Raw genomic sequence first — 4,168 nt, 5'->3', positions numbered from 1 at the left:
CTGAACATTTGGGGACCGGAGGCAAAAAAATCATCTTGGGGGGACTCACTTTTAAACTCAAGTTTTCCTAGTGCATATATATATATCTTTGTATGTATGTACTGTATGTATATATGTATGCATGTACTGTACATATATGTACACATACACATACACTGGTATACACACACACACACACACACACACAATAAATATTTGATTACAGAGGAAACCATTTCTTTTTTTATTTATGAAAATCTGCACTGGAAATAGACTCTTAAAAAAATAAAAGCACCACACCAGATATAACTAGATATTTATATTTAGAAATATATGTATTTTGGGGGGTCTCTTTGGGTCTGTGGTCTACATATGAGTGGTGTGTAAACCCACCTACAGTCAGCTGACCCACCACAGTTCACTGACATACATATATGTACACATACACATACACTGGTATACACACACACACACACAATAAATATTTGATTACAGAGGAAACTTTTTCTTTTTTTATTTATGAAAATCTGCACTGGAAATAGACTCTTAAAAAAATAAAAGCACCACACCAGATATAACTAGATATTTATATTTAGAAATATATGTATTTTGGGGGGTCTCTTTGGGTCTGTGGTCTACATATGAGTGGAGTGTAAACCCACCTACAGTCAGCTGACCCACCACAGTTCACTGACATACATATATGTACACATACACATACACTGGTATACACACACACACACACACAATAAATATTTGATTACAGAGGAAACCTTTTCTTTTTTTATTTATGAAAATCTGCACTGGAAATAGACTCTTAAAAAAATAAAAGCACCACACCAGATATAACTAGATATTTATATTTAGAAATATATGTATTTTGGGGGGTCTCTTTGGGTCTGTGGTCTACATATGAGTGGAGTGTAAACCCACCTACAGTCAGCTGACCCACCACAGTTCACTGACATAACTCTTTATGACAGTTTACACTGTATACCACAGTAAGTATACAGCATCCAAATGATGCTGTCAGTTTCCAGAGAAAAGCCTGATTTGTCAGAGTCGACCAGATTTTGGTTTATACTGGTGGTTGTTCTCTTTATAGTTCACCCACTTTAACGGCTCATAGCTGATTACCAGGTGTTTTTGGTCAATTCAACTGATTCTGAACTCCTCATGTTTTTGGTGAGGTCACAGCTCCTGTTCCACTCTTTCCGTCCCTTCGTCTGCCTTCACATGCTGTGTGTAAGATGACATCTTGCTGAATGACCTTGCTGCACACACTGGAGGCAATACACTGACACACATTGACACACACACACACACACACATACACAGCTTGCAGACATGTACATTGCCTTGTGTCAGCTTCAATCTCCCTCCTGTCCTTCCCCTCCTTCCTTTATCTCTTCACACAACAGCTCTCCCTCCTCCACTGTCTCTTTGTATCATCGCCTTAAAGTGGATTTTCCGCCTTGTTTTTCTGTCCATACCTTCTTTTGTCACTTGTGTTTTCGTCTGAATGTCCTGAATCTGTCGCTGGACCTCTCTTCCATTTATATTCTTCTAACACATTGCATCATATTAACCATTTGAAGCCTGGGTAGAATCATTTGATTTCTTTAAAAAAAAAAAAAAAAACTGGGATAGGGCAATCAGCAACTGAGCAAATAATGACCCCAAAATCAGCAAGAGAATTAGTAACACGTTGCAAGAAAATGACTTAAAATTAGCTAAAAAAAAAAAAAAAAATCAATAATAATAATAATAATAATAATAAAAAAGAAGAAAGAAAAGAACAGAATGTTTTTTCAAAATTTTTCTATATAATAATAAACATAGTTTTCTGGATATTTTACCCTAGTTTCCATTCTATCTCTTTCTCTCTTTTTTTTTTTTTTTTTTTTTTTTTTAGCTAATTTCCAAGTCACTTTCTTGTAACCTTTTACTAATTTACTAACTAAGTTGCTCATTGCCTTTTCCACTATGTCTCTAGAGGAAATCATGCCAATTTGTTCCGGTTTCGAAGGGTTAAATATTTGTGAGAAGGCCTTTCACAAGTATTTAAGTGCAAGACATCTGACTTTGATCCTGGTTTCAAAGGGTTAAAGCAATTTCTTGCCCTCCTGATAAGCTTCATTAGAGGCACTATCACTTTTAATCAGTGTAAATATCATCATTACACTCCAAAACATAATCAAATGAACTCAAGCAAATAAAAAAATGAATACAAGAAGACAATTCCAATTGTTTGTTCCAAAGTTTTTTTTATTTTTATTTTCTTTCTTTCTTTCTTTTTTATTGATGGCTTGATTTCTGTCACAAAGCATTCCCGAACAGAGAACACACAGTTGGTTTACAGATAACACAAGATGCAAGCAGCTGATACAGATGATCAAGGCTTCATTTCAGGAAATGCGGTCATGCATGGACACGGTTGTCATTCATCGACCGGCGAGCTGACGGCATTCCCAAACCCACCGACAGCGATGAATGTGAACCGGAAGCCTGCACTGGGAGAGACTGCATGGCATCCAGGAGCCTTGTGTCGCCATTTTGAGGAAGATTTCAGTTGGAAACAGGTGAATAATGGGGCCGGTGACATGCCCTCGCTGTACCTTCAGCCACAAAGCCTTGCGCTGTTCTGCAGCTGCTCTCCAAGTGTCTTTGTTGAGACATTCATCCCTGCTGCCTTTCAAGGAAAAGCTGCAGAGAACTGCAAGAGCTGGGAATGATTGTTGGCCAGATTTTCGGTCGCAAATTCAGGGACATTTGTGATTTGCTGACAAATACAAAACACAGTAAACATGTTCCAGAACCTGAAAGAAGTGATATGCCCTCTGAGATGCCTGGGAGGCGTCTCAGCGCTCACCCACCCCTCACAAGCATTTAAACAAAAGAAATCTGACAGTGATGCAGACGAATTGCAATCATTTAAATAACAATCAATACAGTTTTCCTGTACCTTTTAAAAATATTGTTTGCTCGTTTTCAGGGATTTTTTTTGCCTTTTTTTCTTTTTTCTTTTTTTTTTTACTAACATTCTATAAATTTCTTTTACTCATTTTCAGTTTAAGTTTTTTTTTATTTTTATTTTTGACTTTATTTATTTTTGTTATTTATTAACAAGTGTTCCAGTTATTTTTGCTAATCATCTTTTTTTTTTTCCATGTTTTTGAAAGAATTCAAGTATCCGACTTGGATCCAACATCAACTGATCTGGTATTTGTCTGAAGTCTGCAAGCTGAGGATCTGTCTTCTACTTTTGTGGCAGCTGATTGTGAACAAACAGGAAAGCTGACTCTCGATGACACACACTCTTACAGCGATGCCATATTCCCTCATTTACAAGCAGGATACAATTCTTGAGGTCTTGAGATAAAAATAAATCAAAAGATGTCCCTGTCTTCTGTCTGGAGAGGGAGGGATCTGGGGACATTTCTGGGGACAGCTCCAGCTGGGGACAAACCATTAAACCGGGGGACTGACCCCTGAAAATGGCAACATCTGAAACAAGGAGGCAAAGGAAGCAAATCATGGCCTCATCCTCCTCCCCTAGCCCTGTTCCGTTAACACAAGGTTCACCATCAATCCAAACAAGTTTTTCATGGTATTAGGATATGGCGCATTAAAATTCCTATTAAAACAGCTTTGGAAACTGTATCTCCAACATAGTGTGAAACCACAAGATGATGCAGGTAGAGTAGCAGCAACGGACAGATCACATCATCTCTCAGATTTCATTTGGGTGTTATATTGTTAGCACAGGTTTTCAACACTGATCCAGGCCATTCCACCAACATCTATTCATCAAAACGTTTGCTGGGTGAAAATAGTCTACATTTAGTGTCTAAATGCTGCGTCAGTGCGAGAGGTTTCATGGTGTCTGGATGTATATGTCCATAAATCTGTGTGAGAGGCTGATCTGTGTGTGTGTGTGTGTGTGTGTGTGTGTACTGTATGCCTTTCCTGGTGTGGGTTTCAGACTAATGTGAGCTCAAGTGTCAGGGTACACTCAACACTCGATGGTTTCTCTGACTCACAAACTCACCGACAGCGTTGAATGTTCCCCGGGACTTGAAAAATCCACAGTGACACCAGCGAGCAAACAGCCTCTCCTCACAGACGAGGAGGAGTGGACAGGCATGACAGGAGGCAACAAGCAGGAGGCTAAACAAGAGAAGACAGG

The 4,168-nt window shown here is 38.6% G+C and overlaps 1 long non-coding RNA gene across 1 annotated transcript; it reads right to left on the bottom strand.

The window, feature by feature from the left end:
- Nucleotides 1-2,306: 2,306 nt before the first annotated feature.
- LOC115364346 (uncharacterized) lies at nucleotides 2,307-4,168 on the bottom strand. The gene is made up of 3 exons (XR_003928657.1): nucleotides 4,031-4,168; nucleotides 3,340-3,486; nucleotides 2,307-2,521 (listed from the first exon to the last, which is right to left on the bottom strand). It is a non-coding gene; the product is annotated as an uncharacterized LOC115364346 (long non-coding RNA).

This window comes from Myripristis murdjan, chromosome 8 (assembly GCF_902150065.1).
Source record: "Myripristis murdjan chromosome 8, fMyrMur1.1, whole genome shotgun sequence".
NCBI classification, from domain to species: Eukaryota; Metazoa; Chordata; class Actinopteri; order Holocentriformes; family Holocentridae; genus Myripristis; species Myripristis murdjan.
Note: the sequence above shows the minus strand (reverse complement) of the source record. Positions and strands in the feature narration are given on the sequence as shown.